This window comes from Falco peregrinus, chromosome 2 (assembly GCF_023634155.1).
Source record: "Falco peregrinus isolate bFalPer1 chromosome 2, bFalPer1.pri, whole genome shotgun sequence".
Taxonomy (NCBI): Eukaryota; Metazoa; Chordata; class Aves; order Falconiformes; family Falconidae; genus Falco; species Falco peregrinus.
The window spans coordinates 112738608-112744638 of record NC_073722.1 but is presented as its reverse complement, the minus strand read 5'-3'; positions in this window follow the sequence as shown (position 1 = coordinate 112744638).

Genomic DNA, 6031 nt, shown 5'->3' with positions numbered 1-6031 from the left:
CCAAGCCGGGGCGGGCAGCGCCGGAGCGCGGACACGGTCCCCCGCGGGGCTGGGGCGGCTGCGCCGGCTTCTGCGCGCTCCCGCCTCCTCCCGCGCCCGGGGGGGGGGGACCGGGGGGGGGACCTGGGCAGGTGCGGGGGGGGGGTCACATCACCGTGCCCTGTTACGTAAAGCGTTACGCAATGACCGCTCCCCCCCCCCCCGCCTCCCAGGGCAGCCCCGGGGGTCCCCGGCAGCGCTGCGAGGGCGGTGGGCTGCAGGCAAACCATCCCCCGAGTCTCCCACCCATTGGAGGGATCCCACCAGCACCCCCAGGGGAACGCACCTTTCCCAGACTCGCAAACGCAGGGAGCGAGTCCGAGCCAAGCATCGCCAAGTCCCTGGCAGTCACCAGTGGGAACAAGCCCAGAAACGGGCTGAGGCCAGCCAGGCCTCCCTGCCCAGCCTGAGTCCCCCCAGCCCCCTTGCAGCACAGCTGCATGGCCACACCAGCACAGGCCAGGAGCTCACCCCCAAAACCCTGGTTCTGCCGCTGGTTCTTGCTTACCCACAAAAACAACCAACCCACCCAGCAGAATTCTCCTGCATGGGGTCCAGGAATGCTGAGTGATAATCATCGTCCCACAGATTCAGAGCTAAACCTGCTGCCTGCCTGAGCCAGGGTCCCCCAGCCAAAGCCCCTGGGGGCCACAGGGTATGTTCATCTACGGGGGCCCAAGCGCTCGGGAAACAAACTGGGATTGTACCTAGATGTTATTTCAAGAAAAGTCAAATCATACTAAAAGCTGTTTCTAAAAAGTGATGTTCCAGCCCTAAATCCTAGCTTTTCTGGTCTTTGAGAACTTATTTTCACAACTCAGCAAGCTTGATTCAAATCAAGTGACACTAATTACTCAAGTAAATACCTATTATTGGCAATTCTAGAGTCCGACTCTTGTAGGGCCCAAACACATGTGAAAGGCATTGATGCCTCCGTCTCAGCTAGGAAGCAGGGGAGTGCTTTGCTGTGTTGGCTGGAGGGGCTGTGCCTTGCCATGGTCACATAAGGGAAACTCAGCAGGGGGTCTTCCTAATTCCAGGCAGTGACCTCCCCTCTGGAGGAGCTGTCACCTCTTACAAGTTACGGGCTGGAAGGCAATGTCCTGCCCAGGGAGGCTGTGTCCATACCTTGGTTTGGCAGCTGGCAGCCCACTCTGCTGGTAGCTTGGTCCTCAGCTGGATGCTTTGGCTGAAATTATGACCAGGAAATTGTGGATACATCATATGTCAATGAGCCAGGCAGCAAGTAAGCTCACTCCTCAGCAAGGCTGTTATCAGTTGCCCGCAGCCATCAGACACTAGCTCTGCCTGGATCAGTATCACTCGTGATCAGATTCAGAGCCAAGGGCAGATTAAAAATCCGATGTCCACTATGCAGAGCATGATAGCCATGCTGGATTTCACACTGGTACATGCAGAGACTCTCAGCACTGATGGGAACGACCAAGCTGGTCCCTGCTGCCAGCACCAGTCGTGCTGCTCCCTGGCAGGGCAAAGCCATGGCTGGCCCTTACCCAGACCCTCATCCCATCCCAGCCCTCGCTTCTCTCTGGTGCTTCCGCCTGCTGCGGGAGGCCACAGGTGGGGCAGCCTTGATGGGACCAGGGGGAATGCAGGGCCAGAGAGGGGCCATAGGAATGGGCACAGGAAAGACTGAAGCCCCTGGAGCCTGGGAACTGACAGTCCCTGTTTCAGCATGCCAGTTTTTGCAAACCTGGAAGTTCTAAAAATAAAAACCACTTTTATTTAAAAAAAAAAAGTTCTGAAATACTGAGAAATTTAAAAAAATTGAGTGTTCACGTAGTATGTATGAGCTAATGCATGCAGCATCTTTCACGTGCCCCTTGTCACTGCCAGTGCCATGCTGATCCCAACCAGGCACCCCGCCGGGGCCAGCGCACCAGAGCCAGGCTAACAGATTTGGCCCGTTATTTCCCAACGCTTTGCCACGTTCAGCGGGGTGTCACAGAGTCACACTCCCCTACTGCCTTCCCCCAGCATCTCCGGGGCGCACCACAACCTCACCGCAGGCGGCTGGGCAGAGCAACAGCTCTTTCAAGGGGACCTCGGACAAATTGCATTACTTAGCTCAAGTAAATATCCTTATAAGTCTGATATTTTCAAATCTCTGTGGAAATGTTAAGCTAATGTTAAATTTATCAAAACCCTCTAGCTTTTAGCCCTCCATCACTTTAAGGAGCTTCTTAATAGGTTCTTCAAAGCAATTAGGAGACACACACACTCTACATTTCAATTAGGTTGAAAAATAATATTTGAAGCAAAGTTAAGCTAATTTTTAAATTAATTGCAAGAATTCCCTTAATAGTGAACTCAGGGGGTGGAGGGGAAAGTTGTGCTCTAAAACCACACTACATAGTTAGCCTGGAAGGGCTCAGGGTGTAGGTTTAGCTTCATTGCACACCAAGACGCATGCTCCCTTTGGGAAGTGGCTGTTGTGTCCTGCTCTCAGTCACCTCCCAAGTGAACTGGTCTCACCTAACATGAGGCATTTAACCAGACAGCCCTGCAGGCAGGGGCTCACAGACTTCAGTTGCTCCTGCAGCCAGAGGGAAGAGGGATGCACGGTCAGGAGCAGCCACAGTTGCTGCTATTGAAATAGCTGAAGCTACTTTGAAGAAAAAAATAAAAAAAAAGGGTGCCTGTTTTTGTCCACTGACTGCAAGTGAAGCAGAGATGGATACCACCTTTACATGCCTACACCACCACTACCCACCCGGACAAATATCTCAGCTAAGATGGGATCAAAACAGACCTTCGTGCCACAGACAGGCCCCGATCAAGGCCATGATTTGCAGCACAACTTCCCTTTCCCTGCCTTCCCTCCACAGCCACCCTCTCTGCCAGGCAGCACCTTCACAGCCCCCAGCCCCCCCACAGCTGCCTTCCTGCCTGGCCGACGTGCTGGCAGGACTTGGGGTGCCCAGCTGAGCTGCTGCAGGGAGCCCTGCCTGCACCAACGCTGCAGCTTGCCAGGACCGTGCTCAGCCACAGCCCACCCACGCACACACACATACACACATATACACACCTCCCCACATACACCCCCCCACATACACACATGTAGACACATTCATACATGCACACACAGACACACACCACATATGCACGTGCATACACACCCACACACCCACACACACACACCCACGCACACACCCACATACTATACAGACCTGGCTGCCCGGGCGCTGGTGCCAGCTCACCCCGAGCAGCAGACCCGGCCCCAGGGGCTGCGCCCACCCCTCCTGCAGCACCCTCTCCGCAAGCACCTGCCCTGCCTGGGGCCCGCCAACCCCTGCCCCGGGCGGCCCGAGCCCGGCGCTGGAGGCTCTGCAAGCTGCCCCTGCCCGCACCCCCGCACCGCCGCCCGCACCGTCGCCCGCACCGCCGCCGCTAGAGGCCGGTGTCGGCCCGGAGCTGCGGGCAGCGGGCAGCACCCAGTCCCGCACGGCAGCGCTGCTGCTGCCTTGCAGCCCCGACCCACAGCCCTCCCGCTCCCCCTCGCCCCTCCCCCCCCCCAGCGGCTCCCAGGGGGAAAGGCCACATTTCTGCAGTCAAACCCGGGGCCGAGGCCCCCTGCCGCGGCGGTCCCCTCGCCCTCCTGCCCGCGGGGGTGCCGGTGGGGCGGTGCTGCGGTGGGGTATCCCCCGCTCCCGTACAGCAGGCAAGGAGCAGGCTGGCTCGGCCCCACGGCCACGGGCTGGGCTGGCAGCGGCGACTTCACGGCCCCTCCTGAGGCTGAAATGGCGTTCGTGACACTTCGGGCTCATTTTGCGGATCACAAACAACCCCAGGCCCGTGCGAGAAGCGGCTCCTGACACTTGGAGCGAGGTGGGAGTGGGGAAGGGTCGCAGTGTAACTGCAGGGCAGGATGCAGCAGTTGCTGGAGGGATTAGCTAAGGGACTTCTAGGTCATGTCCTGGTCAAAAAAGCTAAGCATAGCGCTCTCAGAGCAAAAAGCTTCCAGTGAAACCAGTTCACTGGAGAATGGCAAGCACAAGCAAGAGAAATGATGGGAAATAGCAATAGCGTGTGTGCATCGTGGCTGGATCTGGGCTGCCAGACGATGCTGCAGAGGCAGCCAGCTCTGTCCCATGCCATGCTGGGTGCAGAGGATGAGCTGTGCTCCACTGCCTTCCCTCGCAGCACAGCCGTATCCTGGAGCAATGACCTCATTTACAGAGGCAGCTCTCTGTCCCCAAACGCCTGACCTTGATTGTTTGCAGGCTTGTCTTTTATTCAGTGGAAAATCAATGAAAACTGTACAAACCTGGTGAAACAGGATGCACTCAGAAATCACCCCTCCCTCTTCCCCCCACCTCCCCATCTGTAATTCACTCCTACTCAAGATAGCACATAAGTTAGGGGAAGACACAGTGAGACATAAAAACAGCCGCCCCTGCCCCCAAACACCACGCTGAGACAAACGACACCCTGGCAAGCCTTGGCCTGATGGTTAAAATGGGTGAGAGGAGCTCCTAATGAGACAACGCTTCTCTGAATAAGAAATTCTGTGCTCTCCTCCCTCACACAGAAATTCTTCACCTCTTAACAACTTGGCTTTGCAGGAAGAACTCTATTTTTCAGAGGACACAAGCTGAGAGGAGGTCCAGGCAGGAGTCAGCACAACTGGATTAGCATTAAGAAGCACTGAAGCTCTCACTTGTGCTGGCTGGGGCCTTAAGCAGAGATGTCTGAATAATTCATTGCAAATCAGAGGCTTGTGTGTGCTTGTGCAGACCTTTGGACCTCCCTGGTCACCTTTTCTCCTGATTTAATGATTTCTCTTTAAGTGTGAATTAAACCCACGCTCCATAGAAAAGCCCCCTTTCCAAGCTCAGCCTTCCTCTGCTACTGGCCAGCACCAAGCCAGGCTGTACCACACCACTTCACATCAGGTAAGGATTAATGTTCAGCCATTACAGCAGGAGGATGTTACAAACCCACTGTATTACACCTGGAGGATGCTCGGCTGTGCCTGCCCTCCTGCAAGCATAAGGCAGAGCTATTTCCCATGGCATACCCTCATTTGCTTGGTGTAGCACTGGCTACAGTCAGAGGTCTGAAGCATCCAAAGGGAGGAAAGAACACGGGATGAGAAAATGCTGCCACAAACCATACCCTGTGGGCTGCCCTACAACACATGCATGTGCTGCTTGTGCGCTGAAGGCTGGTACGTACAGAATAGCAGCAGTTTTAGTGTGAGAATGGCAGCACAATCCAGCTAAGCATCAGACCAGGAACAGTGCTCCCTCCGTAGCAGATTTTGGTTTAAGGGAATAGGAATCAGCAGACTGTCAGCTGACGGGAAGGACGCTACCATTTCTCCGTGCCTTCACTGCCATGTGACATGGAACAGGCCGCTGCATCTCAGCTTCCCCTACTGTAGAAGAGGCGCAATGAATTTAGTCATCTTTGAAAGAGGAGCCCCAGCTGGTCTGGATATCAGACACAAAAGGGCATGAAGGATTAGTAACCACATGAGTAAACAAGCCCATTCTTGACTCGCTTCCCACCAGTTTCCCCGCCGAAGCGGGTGCCACCCCACATTTGGCTTGCACCCCCTCGAGTTGCGTTAACACTGACAGCCCCCGCAGGGGACACGGTCGCCACCGGTTCCCCAGCAGATGCCCGGAGCCCCGGCGGCCCGGCCCGGCCCGGCTGCGCCGCGGCTCCTCGCTCCCCGTGGCGGGGCGGTGGCTTCAGCACCGCGGACAGCGACGGGGCGGCGGCCGCGAGCCCCGGCCCGGTGCGGCCCCCCCGGGGCAGCGTAGCCCGGGCGTCCCCAGTACCCCCAGGCAGCGGAGCCCCGGCCCGGTGCGGGGGTATGTCCCCGGCGCCGGTGCGGGTCCCCTCGGGCCCCGCTGCCGCCGGAGCCGCCGCGCTCCGCACCCGCCGATGCCGCCGCGGCCCCGCTCCCCGCCCGCGCCTCGCCCCGGCGGAGCTCCCCAGTTCCGGTCACGTTGCCGCCTGT